At 41.3% G+C, this 20,134-nt stretch overlaps 1 protein-coding gene across 1 annotated transcript in view; it reads right to left on the reverse strand.

Annotated features, from left to right (window-relative positions):
* The window catches only part of LOC145402085 (uncharacterized), a 43,557-nt gene extending 23,665 nt beyond the window's left edge, over window positions 1-19,892 (reverse strand). The window contains exon 1 of the mRNA XM_080274193.1: window positions 19,808-19,892. The gene's annotated coding sequence lies outside the window, so the exon portion shown is untranslated. The remainder of the gene's footprint in view (window positions 1-19,807) is intronic.
* Window positions 19,893-20,134: the final 242 nt, after the last annotated feature.

The following is a 20,134-nucleotide window of genomic DNA, read 5'->3' on the forward strand; positions in this document are numbered from 1 at the left end:
AAGTCTTTCATTAAACAAAAAAAAACTTGCATGCTTCACCTTTATTACAGCTGCAAATACAAGCACTGCACCGTACTATGAATATAACATACCGATGATGTGAGTCCATGAAGGCAGCTAGATTTATCTATCTTAAAACAGCTGCTGCAGTGCTTAAGTGCTTAGCCTATGGTTTTTTATTTCTCATGCAAATCCATATGCTGTCATGGTGTTAAACCAAATAAAAGAATTCTGAATTTTGAAACAGCAATTGTATTGTCTATATTCACTTTGCACTAAAATCCATACCATAATAATAATAAAGTGATGAAACAATAAATGCAATAACATATTAAACAAAATGTATGCATTTGAAATCCATCAAGTTCAATGGCTTTATTGACTGAAGCCATGAGCCAGCTTGATCAACTGGGGCCATGAGCTACCATACACATCCTGAGCCTCACTGTTTATGCTGTTGTCACAAGGGTCCCTGTCAGAATCTGGTGCTCTGGCTTCCCCATACATGTCCCACATTTCATCCTCCAGTTACTGAAAACAACCAACACTGGGTATCTCTCTTACTACTGGTACTGTATATGCCTCTCAGATCCAATGAATTTTCCTGGTACATGGTTTTATCTATTTATAGCTAGTCGCCTTAACCCCAGAAGAGTTGGCCACAATCAAATCACCTCCAGATTGTCCAGTCCCCTGCCATTTCACTGCCCTCCCCCCAGCTCATAGTACATGGTTAAAGGGATGAAAAGACCCACCATGCATTATAAGATGATGTACTATGAGCCACAAGTTATATGTGTTACTGCTTTACTGTATGGTGGGGACTTTCTCTCTCTCTTCTGACAGCATTTCAGACAAGTGATGGGAGTAATGTCTCAGCACCTGACAAAAGTTCCATTCTAAGCGTGGGGGGGATCTTCAAGCAATAGTAGAAATCCTTTAACATTAACGCTTTTGATACTTATGGTAGCAGTGCAAAAGTCACCCACTCATTACTTGATGACAATGGCTGTGTCGAACCTAATCTCACCCACTTGGTACTGGATGACGCAAGCTGCGTTGAATAAAATCGTTCCTCGATTTTTTTTGCTTTAGAATTTTTTTACATCTACTCCTGGATGCATCAAGGTGCGTGCTCCGAATGCTACACCCACACAGATAGAGGTATAAATAAATGCAGAGGAAAAAATAATTTAGCGACAACTTTGGCCTTGCTAAACACCGCTCCCACAACACGATCATAAGATAATTTCCTTTTGCGATATAGAAAACTGACCCGAATTGTCCTACAGTAAATGTTTATATATGAAAATGTAGCTAATGAAATTTCCTGAAACTCTTTCACAGTACCAATTACCATAAAACATATATTTCTATGAGAAAACATGAAGGAAAGAAAAAAACATTGTAAATTAGCACATAATTTATCTTCGCCAAATGTTTTTATTGACACCACAAGTAAGTACAACTATCTGAGATTACGAGGAATAAGTAATCACGGAGACAGGGGCAAAACTAAGGGTGTGTGATTAAAATGTATAAGAAGTACCGGAAATAGGGGGGGGGGGTTCTCCAAGTATTCGGCCAAGGCTGAGCCGGCCCACATCCTGAGTACTTGCCCGCGGATGGATGCAGCCTGCGTCCTCCAATAACGAGAGGGTTAAATTCCTTCCAAGAACTGTATACAACACTAACAGGTAATAAAGGGGTCTGAGATAATACTATTGCACTCTCAAAAAACAACTTAATTGCTTTACTTGTTTTTAACATGGTACTAATCTCATATTTGCTTTGAGAATGGTGATGAAGAAGTACAGAGAAGGCCAGAGGGAGTTGCAATGTGTGTTTATAGACTTGGAGAAGGCTTATGATAGGGTACCGAGAGAGGAGCTGTGGTACTGTATGAGAAAGTCAGGAGTGGCACAGAAGTACGTGAGGGTGGTGAAGGACATATACGACAATAGTGTAGCAGCAGTGAGATGTGCAGTAGGGATGACTAAGGGTTTCAAGGTGGAGGTGGGATTGCATCAAGGAATGACTTTGAGCCCCTTCTTGTTTGCAATGGTGATGGACAGATTGACAGTTGAGATTACACAGGAGCCTCTGTGGACAATGATATTTAAGGACAACATTGTGATATGCAGCGAGAGCCGAGAGGAAGCTGAGGCAGAGCCTGAGAGATGGAGATATGCACTGGAGAGAAGGGGAATGAAAGTAAGCAGAAGCAAGACTCAGTACGTGTGTGTAAATGAAAGAGATGACAGGGGAACCGTGAGGCTGCAAGGTGTAGAGGTGGCAAAGGTAGATGAATTCAAATACTTGGGGTCAACTGTACATAGAAATGGAGAGTGTGGTAGAGTGGTAAAAAAGAGAGTGCAGCGGGATGGAGTGGGTGGAGAAAGGTGACAGGAGTGATCTGTGACAAAAGGATCTCTGCAGAAATGAAAGGGAAAGTTTATAAGACTGTAGTGAGGCCAGCCACATTGGACGGAATGGAGACAGTACCACTGACAAAAAGACAGGAGGCACAGTTGGAGGTAGCAGAATTGAAGATGTTGTGTTTTTCACTAGGAGTGACGAGGATGGACAAAATTACAAATGAACAAATTAGAGGGACAGCGCACGTAAGTCAGTTTGGGGACAAAGCTAGAGAGGCAAGACTGAGATGGTCTGGACATGTGCGGAGGAGGGATGAGGAGTATGTCGGGAGGAGGATGCTGGAAATGGAGCTACCAGGCAGAAGAAAGAGAGGAAGGCCAAAGAGAAAGTTTACAGATGTAGTGAAGGAGGACATGCAGGTGGTAGGTGTAAGAGATGAAGATGCTGAAGACAGAGTAAGATGGAGACGGGTGATCCGCTGTGGCGACCCCTAAGGGGAGAGTCGAAAGAAGAGAATCTCATATTGCATACACTTCTCCAAACAACTGTTAAAACATCGTTCTGACCATAAATGAGAGTGGAAACATGCAAGACAATGGAGCTGATGGTGCAGTATCAATTGGAGATGGTTACTATGGTAACAGCAGAGCCACTTTGTCTTGTGGTGACCAGTCTCCACTACTACACTCGAAATGTGTTATGCTTTCTGCGCTAGATTATGAAGTAGTGCCCCTCAATATATATCAGTGATGGATGAGCTCTTATGCTGATTTGGATTAGTCGTAATATATGGAAATGGTGCTACGACTGAGAAATTTCTCATTCAACAGGAAAAAAGGGGCTTCTAACCTTTGGTTCTTTCTTCTTTGCATTAAAAAAAAATAATAATAATAATTATAATAGGTCAAATAAATACATAACAAAATATGGACTTTTTTGTGAAACTGTTCCAAATATGTATATAACAGAGAGGGGAATGAGTGATCGAATAGTTCTGTGGTCAAGTTAACTTAACCCCATCGCCACGAGCTTAACCCCTTAACCACTTATCACAGGCTTAACCCCGTAACCACTTCATCACAGGCTTAACCCCTTCACCACTTTGCCATGAGCTTATTTTCCCACCAGTACCATATCCAAGTAGTAGCAGGAGAAGCTAGGAAGCTTTACACCGCCCTCTGCTATCCCCGTAGTAAAGCACTGGCTACTGATGACCGGGTTACATCCTTGTACGCACCTAGTGCCTAAAAATGACTTTCAGGGTACGACATCATGACACAGGGGTTAGCTCCTGAAGTCCAATTATCATCTACTGATGTGTTTGGCCTTGGTATGTAAACCCTTATCATCATCATTCGTACACAAGCTGCCAATCATTGGTGCGAGGTATCCCAGTTTCTTTGATGGCGAATATGAAGCTTAGCCAATGGAAAGTACAATATCTGGTGGTGTCTGGCCTGACTGGTCCCCCTAGATGCAGTGGGGAGGGACCCCCCCCCCCTTGACATCTCTCCACCTTCCACTGCCCGATTGGATCCTGCCCTCTTTATCACCCCCCACCCAAACTACCCCCCAAACCCGCTCTAAACCATACTGACTGTGTAAGGCAGGCATATTCCCCTCCCTCCTGATGCCCCTCACACTCCCTCTACTTTCGTATTCCCCCTTATTTCACCAGGATGTCCCATTCTCCTTCAGCAATGAGTGACTTTTTTTTCTTTTTGAAGGTCGATTTTGTGGTAACAATTAGACGTGAGAGTGAAATATATGTTTTCTGAGAAGTAAAATCATGCTCTTCAAATCTATAGGACCAAAATTTACTGGTGCATTTTTTTTCCCTATATATATAAAAGGGGCAACAATATTTATTTCTAACATTCTTTGAAAGTCAATAATGCGGTAACCGTTAGCTGTATGAGTAAAATATACATCTTCTGGTGTGTAAAATCAAGCTTCCCCCCCCCTTTATTTGTCAGTCTGTCTCTCCATATAATGCCACATGCTCCACTCAAATAACTCATTTCCACTCTTACTCTTGACTTGTGTCCTTTCAACAAGGTCTAGCTTTGTTTCCATATGTCAGAGTGGGGACCACAATACTGTCATGCAGCGACTTTCTTACTTCTATGCCCACTTCCCTATTTATTATCACTGTTTTCAATGAACAAGCAACCTTTCTTCCTTGCATTACCCTTTCAAGCTTGATCCTCCAAACTTCCACCCTTACTCATCACACTACCCAAGTACTTAACTCTACTCACATTTTCCATTTCCTCACTATCCAGCCTCACTGTGCATTCAGTGACTTTATTTCTCTAAAATACCACAACTTTACTCATGCCTACATTCACCTTTAGATGCTGTTTCTTACAGACTCTCCCAAACTCATTCACCAAGCCTTGCAGTTCCTCACTGTCTTCACTTAATACAGTATCATCAGCAAACAGCAGAACATGAACTGTCCAAACACTGCCCTCTCTTATTAGAACCACTCCAACATCCACTGGCATACCTTGTATCTCTTACATAAAACTCTATCCACATAATATGACTCAAAAAAGTGTCCTTACTCATGTGAACGCAGGACTCAACAATGAGTAGAGCTAATCGAACAGAGCTGGAATTTCATATTTTGTTGTTCTCTGTGTCAAAATGACTCACATCACTTTAGTAAGGATACTTTTTTGAGTGATAGTACAAACTGAGCATCCATGGGGACATGACATATCCCTGTTTCAATTCAACATTCAGACAGAAAAATTTACTCACTTCACCATCCACATGCACTGCAGCCATGGCGCCCTCATACATGACTCTTTACAGCATTCAACAGCTTCCTCTTCATACTTGAAAATGTGCTTCTCTACACAATCACAAATTCACTGAATCAGCTCATGGGTATTTTTTGTTTTTCTCTTAAAGAAGTGCTTCTGTCTCCTTAACGATTACACACATACATACCAGTACACAAACACACACACACACATATATATATACAGTAGGCTCACACAGTATGCATGATCACAGTGTGTGAATCGCACAGTACACGAGTTGCCAAAAATCATAATCATAAAACTTTGAACGTGCAAGTTTAGCCCACAATACGCAAGGCAGAGGCAAGGAGTGGCCCAAAACCGCTATTTCCCCAGACTACGCAACCTTTCCCCCACGCAATGTGCCCATCGTGACTTAGAGGCTCGTGGGGAAGGTGCTCAAGAGGGGTCTACAGTAAGGTCTCGCCAATAACGACTTTGACATTTACATTTTCAGCAATAACGGTAAGTTAGAATAGATACCCAGTTTCTATAATAACGTTTGGATTCACTTGAATAACGGTTATTTCGAGAATGTTATACTCCAAATACGTCCATTACAATATTAGGAATGAAAAAGACAAACAAGAAGAGATGAAAGAAATTGCCGAAAATGTGACAGTAGTGAGGAAGTGATAGAGGATCATCCCCTCATCACCTCCCCTGACTTGCCTACCGTCGTCCCCTCCATCTCCACTGCCCCACCTGACTCACCAGCCACCTCCCTGTCCACCTACACAGCCCCACCTGACTCACCTGCTTCATCTGGCACACCTGCAACCCCCACAATAATGACTGTTCATGCATTCTGGATGGAATATAACATTCGACAGGCCGTAAGTTTCTTCATCAAAGTCTGGAATAATACAACACTGGCAACCGTTAAACATGCGTGGTGCGGCCAGGGTTGGGGGGGGGGGCACTCTAAGCGTGTTGCCGCGCATCCCTGCCATATAAGTCCATCAGGCCTGTCGTCTATTGTTTTTAAAGTGAAACCCATATTTCTGTTATTTCAGCTGTGTCCATACTATATGCCTTAAAAATTTTCCTTTTATTAAACTGTATCTCTAATAATAAAAAAATATCAAGATTTGAGGGGGTGCCACCCATACTGGTATGTTATTCTTCCCCAAAGATTATATATTCACAGTACGTAAAATCACAGTGCATGAGGCTGTGGACTGCCCACCCACTCATGCAATGTACATGCCCATTGTGTGTGTGTGCATGTATATACAGTATGTATGTATATATATATATATATATATATATATATATATATATATATATATATATATATATATATATATATATATATTATATATATACTGTATTATTATATATATATATATATATATATATATATATATATATATATATATATATACAGTGTGTATGTATATATATATATATATATATATATATATATATATACAGTATGTATATATATATATATATATATATATATATATATATATATATATATATATATATATATATATATATACAGTGTGTATGTATATATATATATATATATATATATATAAATATATACAGTATGTATATATATATATATATATATATATATATATATATATATATATATAAATTATATACAGTAATCCCTCATTTATTTGGACATAACAGAGCCAAAAGCATGTCCGGGTAGTGGCAAATTCGGATAATGAACATTATTCCCCTGCCATACACAGACCCTACCTATACCTAATCTCCAACCTGTACCTAACATATTTGCACAGTACCTATGTTTAATTTTGCAGTGTTATCCAGTCATTCTGGCACATTTAGACATCAGAACACACAAAGTAATATCCAAAGTAATGCTAAACAACAAGAAAACCATGCAGGAAAAACCACTGAAAACCAAAAAACACCATACCTAGACAATACTGTATGTACAGTACCCCTCCTTATTTTGGCAGTGTTTTCCAGTCATTCTGCCAAATTTTGACATCAAAACATATACAGGATTATCCAAAATAATTTTCAACACCAAGAAAACCATATAAAAAAAAGTGAAAACCAAAAAACACCCTACCTATACACCAACGTACATACAGTACCCCTCCTAATTTTGGCACTGTTTTCATGTCAATCTGCCATATTTAGACATCAAAACACACACAGGAATATCCAAAGTATTGCTAAACACCGAGGATGCCATAAAAAAAAACACACACTGAAAACCAAAAAAACACCCAACCAATACACTACTGTACGTACAGTACCCCTACTAATTTTGGCTCTGTTTTCTGGTCATTCTGCCATACTGAGACATCAAAACACACATAGGATTATCCATATTAATGCTAAACATCAAGAAAACAATGCATAACTAACAAAAATCCACAAGAAACCTGATGATAGTTTGAAAATCTGTTGTCTGTGACAAGTAATTGCTCCCGGGGCTCAATAAAAATTCCATGGCCAAATATGCCACCAGAAATTGGTTATATTGGTATAAATTGTATACCATCATTTTTGCTGGTGTTTTTAAGACAGGCTAATAAAAACACATAAAACTTTTAAATAAAAGAACAGAAAAGCAGTAAGAATAAAGTGTGCAGGAGTAACACTTACCTTCATATAACTTCTCACCATCCTAGTGCAAAATTTCGCCAGCACCTTCCAAGAGTTAAGCATATGTCTAGATGCAGAATTTCATGAGCTTTCTCATGGTCACTTCAGAATTTTGATAAGACCAAGAGTAGTCAAATAAATTGCAAAAAAATCTTTGAAAACTCATGAGTCAGTGTTATCACCACAGAGGAGGGTAAGGACTGAGGGAGTGATGGGGGAGCCAGGAGGGTATGGGGTAGCGAGGGGAGCAGGGAGAAGCAAGGCTGTGGGCAGGATTCTCCCCCTTCTGTCAACAGGTGGACGGGCGCTTTTACCATACATTTACTCATGGATTGTGGTCTGTTAGACGCCGAGTGGCCATGCGGAAACATGACTCACAGTGACCAGGGGACTTTTGACATACGGTAGAGACGCGGATGGCCGCTGTCACCAAACATGTACTCGTGGCTTGTGGTCTGTGTTCAATGGTGGCAGTGGTTGGGAAAGACTTAGCCCCATGGCCACACGATATTGGACATTCGGTGGGGATGCGTACTGGTGTTTTGACACCGCTTGTGGGTTACAGTCATATTGCTCGGGTGCTGGAGGTTCGCTGGGAGTGATAGGATGAGTGAACGACTTTGACTGTTCAGTACAGAGACAAACGGATATTTTAGCTCTGGCTGTGGGTTACAGCCTCCTTCCCGCTCATGGCTCGAGCCCAGCAGCCACGATACCAAATGTTTGAACATGTCAGCTGGCTGGCTGAAGTTCTCAGGTACTTTTACATCTGGATAATAGCAAGTAAATTCGGATAATGGTTTAATTGAGCCAAGGCCCAATGTCCGGATACCACACGTGCGGATAAATGAGGGACTACTGTACAGGTCTCCCTCGTTTTACGCTGCATCGTTTTACGATATTTCGCATTTACGATCCTTCTTCTTTAGTACCAAGTGTTCATTTTACGATTGAGCTCCCTCGCATTTACGACTAGGCATGTGGAAATCCCGTGAGGCCAGGAGGAGGCTGGCAAAGCAAACAACAATTTCCAGCTTCTTCAAACCCACTGCTAGTCCATCTGCCTCTGCTACCACTGAGTCATCCAGCCCAGCCACCCAAACCTCCACCACCTCTCATTCTCCTGCCATCCAAACCTCCACCACCCCTGCTTCCTCCCTCTCCACCTCTTGTGTTGACAAGTGATGGGCTTTGGCCCAGGAAGTCTCCTAGCCTCGGAGGAGACATTAAGGCATTACGTCCTCCAGCCTTGGGGGGGAGGGACCAACTAAGGGTGGACAGAGCTACAGTACAGTAGGAGGGTACATAACAGTACAGTACAGTACAGCTGTAGTTCATGTTGTTTTTGCTATTTCATGTCTTTATGTTTGCAAATGTACATACATATGTGATTCAGATGCACTACAATACATAAAACATCATCATTATTATTGCATATTAGATCACTTGTATGTGTCTTCGGTTCCTTATACACTAGTCCAGGAACGCATCCTTATTTTTCCCATTAAACCTTAATTTCGCTTTATGATATTTCGGTTTACGATTGCCTTTCTAGGAACGCATACCAATTGTAAAACAAGGGAGACCTGTATATCGGAAAAAGTCTGATAAAGCTAGAAATGGTCTGAACTGCCTGACCACTTCAGCTATGTTCACCACACTAAGGTAAATGAAAGACATGTTTCTCAGTGTCCAGTACAGTATTCACCCATCCATCCATCATCCAATCCTACAGTGCCCCATGAGGAGCGTAGGAGCCCGGGGCTATGCAGTTGGTCCCGACATTTAAGATGAGAGCGACATTTAAGATGAGAGTGCTGTACAGTATTATCATATATACCATTTGATTATTGAAGTGAATGTATAATACAGTAATGTACAGCTGTGGTACTGAAAAGTTTAAAAACCGTTGATGCAATCCAGACTAATGTCTGATAGCCTATATCATAATTTTGCTTTTTATGGAATGGCCTTGGCCCCAATTACAGGTATACCCTGGTTTAATGATGCAACTGGTTAAATAAACACCCATCGCTAGGCAGGGTATCGTATTTCGGGGTAGATTTAACACGTAAAGCATAGAGATGCATTTTAAAGTCTAGGGTTTCCCCCCCAACCAAGTCCTAACCCCACACAAATAAGTCCAAAAACAAGTTTCTAGCTCACTAAACCCCAAAATAGCTTTAAATCAAGTTAAACTAAGCCTAAAAGCAGTTTATAGTTCACCTAAACCCAAAAATAAAGACTGAAAATTGTTAAATATGTCTGGAAAAAAATCAAACTTAGTAAACTGTACCCTAAAATGACAATGTTCACCCCACCTATGACTAAAACACATTAATATAAATCTAAAAACAGTTTATAAATCAACCTAAACACAAAACTTAAATCTAAAATATCATAAAAATCAGTAAAAAAAAATAAAATAAAATAAACCCATTGCTAATCTGGGGTTTGGCCATTGTTAGGCGGGGTATGGTGGTATTTCTACCCCCAATCACTAAGCCGGGGTATTGCATCTACGGATATTGTATCTCAGGGTATACCTGTACAGTAGTCCATTATAATCAGGTTTTACTTTGTGTGTGTGTGTGTGTATATATATATATATACAGTAAACTCGCCCTGAACACGTTCTTGCCAAACGCACTCGCAATTATACGCGGTTAGTGCTGGGATACGTATAAAACAACGTAAGATTAAAGACCCATTACGAAAACTATAAATAATTAACGCAAGAGAGGCGGCCTTTGAAAGGTCAAATCCTCGAACATCAGCGCAGCACCATGCACGGTTTGTTTTGATCAGGTGATCGTGTCCTGCTTTTCCACAGTACTGTATTTGTAAGTTAAATATTTACATTACTGTTCTGGTAAGTTTATGTACAAGTTAAAGTACTATTAAATAATGTTAAACCAAGAAATAAAGTCTTATAACAGTTTACTTGGCATCGGAATATTACCTTTTTTTTATCTGTTTGTTAAAGATTTGCTGCACTGATTTTCCACGATACTGTATTTATAAGATAAATATTTACTCTTCTGGTATGTAAGTTAAAGCACTTATATAAAGTTAAAGCGTTACCTAAAGCCTTGTAACCAATTAACCTGATTTATATGATTACCCATGATCAGCGGGTTCCAAGACAATTCTCCGTCAGGTCAATTCGCCGTCAGACAATTCCCCGTCAAAACATGGGCGATTCCCCGTCAGGACAATTTGCACCCTGAACGATTCCCCGTCATTCTATAAATACACTTACTTCCCCTTTGAATTATATTTTAGCATCACTCACAGCTGTCTTCATTAATGACGGCGAATTGTCTAGTTATTGTTGTGATGGCGAATTGACTTGACAACGAATTGTCCCGAAACCAATCGGCATCGGAATGTTGCCTTGTGTTTAAGTATTTGTGTGTCAAAGTTTTGCTGTGCAGTACTGTACAGTAGTGCACCAACTTTCGCTACAGCAGGATTCGCGGAATCCACTTTCGTAGCATGCACCAAATATTCCCTAACTTCCACTTTCGCTTGAAAAAAATCGATTTTCGCGTACAAATTTTGGGTTTGGGACAATATTTTGAACTTTGAATTTCCTGCACCACCCGCCCGCAACCCACCGCCATCTTGAATGACGTCATGTCAACACTCTGTCCACCCATTCCCGCCATTGTGTACGAGCGTGCTAGCTCCATTGTGTTGGATTCTCACGGTTCAATGGCCTCTACTATACCTGGTAGTGTGGGGAAAGGGCCTGGTGGTGTGGGGGGAGAGCCTGGTGGTGTGGGGGGAGGGCCGGGAGGCAGTGGTGGTGATAAAAAGTGGCCGGGACATTCAAAGTCGGGAGGAAAGGCCAAGGCTAAAAGAGAGTATCGTGTTGGAGTGAAGAAACGGCAGTATAATAATGAGCACAGAGTGGAAGTGTTGCATCAAGTTGCATCTGAGGAGGCAGAGAGAGAGAGTGGTAGCGAGGCAGCAAGAGGTGGCGCCAATACGTCTGGCGTGGCTAAATAAGCCCGCTACGCGCCTCGAATACTTACCCCCAACATCCATTAAACACCTCAACCTGGTCTCTGTGGTATGTTTCTCCTCATATAATGTGTACTGTACAGTTTTTATTGTTTGTATCTCACAATGCAATGTACAATAGTGATTTGATGTACTGTATTGCAAGTGAAAATGAAAATCTGATGTTACTTTAGGATAACTGGGAACCAATTAGCCTTTTTGCCATAAAGACAATGCCCCAACTTTCGCTAATTCCACTTTCGCGCATTATTTTTGGACCCAATTAGGCGCGAAAATTGGTGCCCCACTGTATTTGTAAGTTATAACTTTAAATAAACCTTCTAACCACTTAAAGTGCTTCATATTGATTACCAATGACAGATAACAGCAAAATACCACATTTAGGGGGTCTAGGGAGCAAAATAAGGAGCAGTTAAAACTTACGTGGTTTTGCGCTGAACGTGCCACGGTTGGAATGAAACCCTCGCGTTAGGGGCGAGTTTGCTGTATATATATATATATATATATATGTACACAGGTATATGCAGGTGGAGGGCTTACTATGCACTTGCTCGATGTAAAGTTGCTTTGGGTGTCTGCCCTTTTCCCTCTTCCTCTTCTGTCTTTCTTTCCTCCATCTGCCTATGGGGTGACTTTACACTCCCTGTCTTTCTCTCCTTCATTCTTTCCTCTTCCCTCTGCCCATGGGTGACTCTACAATGAGTGATAAGCCAAATGGCTTCCTTTGCACCAGAAAACCATTATTGCACCTGGTGGTTTAGTGGGTAATTAAAGCACTCCAATCAGACTGAGCCTGTGCAGTTTTGTATCCAAGGGGTGGTTGGGGTTTATTGCTATTGTAATGCCACTCAGGGATGTGTGAGGTTGGTCACTCTCATCTTAAATGTTATGACCAACCTGCCTAGCCCTGGGCTCCAACGTTCCTCGTGGGGCAATGCAGGATTGGATGATGGATGGATGGATATGTATACAGAAAGCTCGTCCCGAACAGGTTCTCGCTGAACGCGCTCGCAATTATACGCAGTTAGTGCTGGGATACATATAAGACAACATAAGATTAAAGAACCATCATGAAAACTATAAATTTATGCCAGAGGCCTTTGAAAGGCCAAATCCTCGAACCTCAGCGCAGTGCGCACAGTTTGTTTTTATCATGTGATTTGCTGTACTGCTTTTCCACAGTACTGTATTTGTAAGTTAAATATTTACATTACTGTTCTGGTAAGTTTATGTACAAGTTAAAGTACAATTAAATAATGTTAAACCAAGAAATAAAGTCTTATAACTAGTTTACCTGATAGGCGTCGGAATATTGCCTTTTTTATTAGTTCGTTAAAGATTTGCTGCACTGATTTTCCACAGTACTGTATTTGTAAGTTAAATATTTACTGTTCTGGTATGTAAGCTAAAGCACTTAAAAAAAGTTTAAGCATTAAATAAAGCCTTGTAACCAGTTAACCTGATTTACATGATTACTCGTGATCGGTGGGTTCTGAGACAATTCTCCATCAAGTCAATTCCCTGTCAAAACATGGACGATTCCCCGTCAGGTCAATTTGCACCCAGAACGATTCCCTGTCATTCTATAAATATACTTATTTCGCCTCTGAATTATATTCTAGAGTCACACACAGCTGTCTTCATTAATGACGGTGAATTGTCTTTGTTATTGTTGTGATGGCGAATTGACGAATTGTCCCAAAACCAATCGGCATCGGAATGCTGCCTTGTGTTTATGTATTTATTTGTGTGTTGAGGTTTTACTGTGCAGTACTGTATTTGTACGTTATAACTTTAAATAAACCTAACCATTTAAAGTGCTTCATATTGATTACCAATAGCAGATAACAGCAAAACACCACATTTAGGGGGTCTAGGGAGCAAAATAAGTAGTAGTTAAAACTCATGCAGTTTTGGAATGAAACCCTCGCGTTAGGGGTGGGCTTGCTGTATAGTATATATATATATATATATATATATATATATATATATACTGCATATATACTGTATATATATATATATATATATATATATATATACTGCATATATACTGTATATATATATATATATATATATATATACTGGGGTAGGGTTTTTTTTCAAGAATACTTCCCCAGTATCCCTGCTTGTCGTAAAAGGCGACTAAAAGGGTTGGCAGAGGGTTAGTGCCCCTCCCCAGAAAACAACTAACTAAAAAAACAAACAAGAAGCCTCGGACAAGGACTGACCAAACGATGACGACCCAGGACCGGACAAAGGACTTGGTAATGGGTACAGTACATGGAATGTAAGAGGTGCGAATGATGAGGTGAAAGAGAGAGAGATTGTCCAGGTGCTTGAGGGTGCAAAAGTGGATGTATGTGGAATAACTGAAACAAAATGGAGAGGAGAAAGTGTGAGAGAATGGGAGTATGGATGGGGTACATGTGCAGGAGTAGGTGAGAATGAGAGGGCAAAGGAAGGAGTATGTATAGTTGTGAGTAAAAGATGGAAGAAGAGCATAAGACAGTATGGATCAGTTGGGTCAAGGATTGTGTGGGTAAAGTTGAAAGTTGGAATACAAATGTGGGCGATTGTGTGTGTGTGTATGCACCAACGCAAGATCGTGCTAGAAGAGTGAGAGAAGAGTTCTGGACAAATGTAGAAGTGTCCATGGAAAAGTTTAGAAGGAATGAGAGAGTGTTTCCGATCGGTGATATGAATGGTAAAGTTGGGAATGTGAAGGTGGATGGAATAGTTGGTGAGTGGGGTGTGCCTGCTGAGATAGATGAAAATGGGAGCGCATTAGTGGACATTTGTGCTGGGAGGGGGTTGGTGATAGCCAATACCCTCTTCAGGCATAAAATGATCCACAGGTATACATGGCAAGTGATGAGAAGGGTGGGTGGTGAACTGAATGAAAGGAAGGCAATGATTGATTATATGTGTGTGGATGAAAGGATGTGAAGATGTGTAATGGATGCAAGAGCTTATAGAGGTTGGGGGAGTGGACTTTCTGACCACTACTTGGTGGTGGCCAGAATTAGGATTCAAGTAAGATGGAGGAATAGAAGAAGGGAAAGACGAGAGGAAGGAGTAGGTGCAAGGAGAGTGGAAAGGTTACAAGAGGATGAGAAAAAGGCAGAGTATAAGAGAGAAGTGGAGGAACGATTGGGCAAATATGAATTGGAGCAGATGGGAGACGTGGAAGGTGTGTGTAGGATATTTACAGAAGAAATATGTGCAGCATGTGATGTGGTGTGTGGAAGGAAGAGAAGACGGAGGGGGGTGCAAGGAACAGCGTGGTGGACTGAAGAGGTGAGACAGGCTGTGGCACAAAAGAAGAAAGCATACAATTTTGGATGAGAAATAGGGGCGTGGAAGAAGTTGAGAGGCGGAAGAGAGAGTTATATGTAGAAAGAAAGAAAGAGAGGTGAAAAGATTATTAAGAGAGAGTAAGAAGAGAGTGGATGAGGAATTTGGAAGGAATTTGAGTGTAAAGTGGAGGGACTGTAAGAAAATGTTCTGGAAAGAGGTGAAAAGAGTAAGACAGTGTGGAAGTGAAGTTAGCTGGGGAGTGAAAGATAAAAATGGTAGATTACTAGTGGAGAAGGGAGAAAAAGTGAGCAGATGGAGAGAACACTTTAAGGAATCGTTGAACATAGAGGATGGAAGTAATGCGAGTATAAGTGGCTGGGGAATGGCTGGGAGAAGGAGGGAGGTGAGAAGACAGGAAGAAATCAATAGGATAGAAGTTGTGGAAGCAATGAAGAAAGTTAAATTGGGGAAAGCCCCAGGAATTGATGGAGTGTGTGGTGAAATGCTGAAGCATGGGGGAGAGATAGTAGCAGAATGGATTTGGAAGATGTGCAGATTGGCCTGGGAGGAAGGTAGAGTCCCGGAGGATTGGAAGTCAGGTGTAATTATTCCCTTGTACAAAGGAAAAGGGGAAAAAGAAGTGTGTGGTAATCATAGGGGCATTTGTCTTCTTAGTATAAAAGGAAAAGTGTATGGTAGGATACTTATTGACAGAGTTAGAGAAAGAACAGAGACATTAGTTGGAGAAGAACAGGGAGGCTTTAGGAAGGGAAGAGGTTGTGTAGATCAGATATTCATTCTTAGATCTTTAGTGGAAAAGTTTCTAGAGAAGGGAAAGAAGTTGTATGCGGCTTTCATGGATTTGGAGAAAGCATATGACAGGGTGGATAGACAAGGATTGTGGAAAGTGTTAAGAATATATGGAGTAGATGAGAAGTTGTTGAATGCTGTGAAGAGTATGTACGATGGTGCAAAGGCTGCAGTGCGTGTGGATGGTGAACTAAGTGAATTTTTCTCTTTGAAAGTTGGGTTGAAACAGGGATGTGTCATGTCTCCATGGCTGTTCAATCTGTACATGGATGGGGTACTAATAAAAGAGGTACAAGGTAGGGTAGTGGATGTTGGAGTGGCCCTGGTGAGAGAGGATAGTGTTTGGAAACTCCCTGTACTGTTGTTTGCAGATGATACTGTGTTGTTGAATGAAGACGAAGGGGAGCTGCAAGGCTTGGTGGATGAGTTTGGGAGAGTGTGTAAGAAACGGAATCTAAAGGTGAATGTAGGGAAGAGTAAAGTGAGAGAGGTGAAGTCAGTGAATGTACAGCGAGGTTGGATGGTGAGGAATTGGAAAATGTGAGTACGTTTAAGTACTTGGGTAGTGTGATGAGTAAGGATGGAGGTTTGGAGGGTGAAGTGCTTGAAAGGGTACAGCAGGGAAGAAAGGTTGCTGGTTCTTTGAAAGCAGTGATAAGAAACAGGGAAGTGAGCATGGAAGTGAAAAAGGTACTACATGACAGTATTGTGATACCAACTCTAACGTATGGAAGTGAAGCTTGGACGTTGTTGGAAGGACACAAGTCAAGAGTGAAAGCAGTGGAAATGAGTTATTTAAGAGGAGCCTGTGAAGTCACATGGAGAGACAGGCTGATGAATGAGGATATAAAGCAGCGTTGTGGTGTGGATGTGGATGTGATAGGAAGCGTTATGAGGAACACACTGAGGTGGTTTGGCCATGTGGAGAGGATGGAGGGTGAAAGACTGACGAAGAGAGTGTATGTGAGTGAGGTGGAGGGGGGAAGAGGGAGGGGGAGGCTGAGAATGAGATGGAGGGACAGGGTGGAGAGGTTTATGAGAGAGGGGGGTGTGAGTTGGGAGCAGGGCAGTGAAATGGCGGGGGACAGGGCAACTTGGAGGCGATTTGTTTGTGGCCACCCCAAACGGGATTGAGGCGTCTGGCAATAGATAGATAGATAGATGTATATATATATATATATACACCGGTATGGACAGAGAGAGAGAGAGGTAGTGTGTGTGTGTGTATAAGTGTATGTATATATAGTCAAGTCACCTACAGCGCGGCTAATTGGTTCTGGGCTGAGCCTGCGCCACAGAAAACCGTGCCATACAAACAACTAAACTTACAGGAAAAATGGAATTTGGTTCTGGATGTTCGGCCAAAGTCCCCCTTTTCAGCCCAGTTTTCCCAATTTTCCCCCACTTTACAAAGGCACACAATCAAGCAATCAGTCAATGCATATATTACACACAAATTAAACACTAAACAATAAATAACAAAGGGCTTTAAGGGCATAAAATACTGAATGTACCTAACTCCGCCGACGATAGTGCTTAAGTGGAATGGGTAGAGCTGGGGGTTCCGAGGCAAGAGGTGCATTTCAAACCTTGCCACGCCCCCGCGCCATAGGTATTTTATGCGCATGGTTCGTTTTTTGTTCTGGCATCTTGCCGTGTCATAGAAAACCGTGGCATAGAAGTCCATGCCATAGGCGACTTGATTATATATATATATATAATTCTGATGGTTAACCGATTAGGTGGAACCAGGATTAAAGGGTAAATATTTATATTCACAGCAAACACTTGTTTTCCTATGGTTTTCAGTCTAATGAATTTCAGTCAGAATCATGAAAAATTTCTGCCCTAAACCTACTTACAGGGCTCTGTGCCCCAGGACCTCTCCAACTCCCCAACCATTATACTGTACACATTGTTATTCACCTCAAACTATGCACACCATAATGGATCAAGACCACTGAGTTTGAAATTATAATAGCTATCCACTTTGACATCCCTTTGTTCCACAATGAAGACACTGATATAGCCTAACTTAGCATCTTAACAAAAGGCTTGAATGACAGCCACTGTGTGAGATGGAATTTTCAATATAAACAAGCATGATTATTCTAAACGAATTAAGGGTTGATTTCTGACTGATGATTACTAAAGAAACACTGCTTAAAAAATAACAGGAACTATAGCATAAAGCTATCAGTTTTTCCCAACAGATGTAAAAAAAAAAAAAAAAAAAAGGGGGGGGGGAAGTGGAGGGGTTTGAAATGTATGAATGAGTGTGATCAATCTCACTGGCCATGCTGCTGATAGTTTTACATATTTTTCCTTGTTTACGGATCCTAACTCACCCAACTGAGAAAAATAAATAATGACCTGCAACTCAGTATGACTTTCTTAATTCCAAACAAAGCCACTGGTCAATTTTCCGCAGTTCACAACACTCGATTTTGAAACAAAAAATATTATTTCTGGTCAATTTTAGTGTGATTTGAATGAATTTGAGCTTTTTTTGTGTGTGTCACTTGTTTTGGAGATTAGGCTTACTCAAGGCTTAATATATCTTTTTGGGGTAATTAAGGATGTGACCAGGTTGCCTGTGGCAATGTTTACTTACGGTCTCTCCCACTGGCTGCATTATTTACCAATCTTCGCTCCGACTGGATGCGTCAGTGTACCTCGTGTCAAAACACTGGAAAACTTAATGCTTTAACCAAACCTAATTCAACCTAACCTCACTTGCATTTGACAGCCAGCTTCCAAATTTTAAAAATGTGCATTAGGAACGTTAAATATGGATGGCTACTGGCAGATGTTGGCGGAAATTTGAAGTCATTAAATATAGGCTTTTCAGGTTAAATATACATATCCAAAAAACAAATTTACTGTGGCACAGACCCAAAATAATGTGGTCTACTATGTGGTTGTGTCAGATTTCCTGGATCGAGCAATGTGAGCTACCAAAAATTGACCAAGCCATGTCCTAACAAGCCTCCCCATGTATAATATCCCTCTTGACAGCAGAAAAAAAAAAAAAAAATCTTGGGCTGTCTGGAATTTTTTAATATTGCATTCCTGAGCTTAGACTAAAAACTCCCCAAATCCCTTATGGTTTATGTGATACCTAACTGACAAAAATTTATTGTAATTTAACGACATAATTTAGTCCACAGTGGGAGGGTTGACTAAGTCAACAGGGTTGAAGCTAAAAGTGATGTTCAGACCTTTGAATGTCAGCTGGACACCATCCCTTACGAGATTAAAGCATCTGGCAATACATAGATGAAAGAGTTGGTGATACAACGAATGTGTGGCGGTTTGACCATATTAGCTTGAAAAAGGCAGTAAATGCGCGAGGGGTAAATGTGGGAGAGTGATAAACGGTGACAAAGTGGTGCGTGGTAGGAGACAAGTGTTGACGAGACAGTGAGGCGGCGAAACTGCCAGTGACAGAATGTGGGAGTGGCAGTGAGATTAAGTAAAAGACATTGAGGCATGATGAGACAATGTGTGACAAACATGAAGGTGTGTGTGAGAGTGAGTGATCCAGGCTAGCAGCCCCTGGCAGGGTGAGGGAGGGGGACAATACCTGGGTAGTGACGTCACTAACAACGCCTGGCAGCGGTGTTTTGTGTGCGCACCAAGCTTCTCTTACACCATATTTACTACCCTATCTCACTACTACAATCTCTAACCCATTCACTCGAATCCTAGGAATCACCAACCCTTGCCATACACCCAGCAGGCATGTTTACACAGAAGGTAAAATCGGCAAATCCATTGTAACACAGATGCCAGTCCATATTGGTTAACATGGCGGAGGGGACCCTGGTAGGGGTCTCGGAAATAAGTTTAAAAAATTGTTTCAGCTATTCTCTTACCTGATGCGTCCGCCAACCACATTTTTCTTGTAGCCCGGGTGCTACTTCTGTTCCTCCTTCATTTTGAACCCATCTGCCTTCTCACAAACTACAAAAACGGAGAAAACTGTGGGGTTGTATCGGCGGGCGCCCCTCCCTCTCCCTCTACCATGGTGGCTGGAGGTCACAGGACGCCCAGCCTGTCGCGGCGTTGGTACCACTGATGCCGTCCTCTCTTATTGCCAATTCTCTTTTACCAACCCATGGTGGACTAGAGCAAACTATGAAGTCACGTCATTTTCTCCACTGGTAATTTAAATGGTCATGATTCTTACATACTGCTTCCTG

This window comes from Coenobita brevimanus, chromosome 57 (assembly GCF_032717465.1).
Source record: "Coenobita brevimanus isolate Jiangsu-jjx chromosome 57, ASM3271746v2, whole genome shotgun sequence".
NCBI lineage: Eukaryota > Metazoa > Arthropoda > Malacostraca > Decapoda > Coenobitidae > Coenobita > Coenobita brevimanus.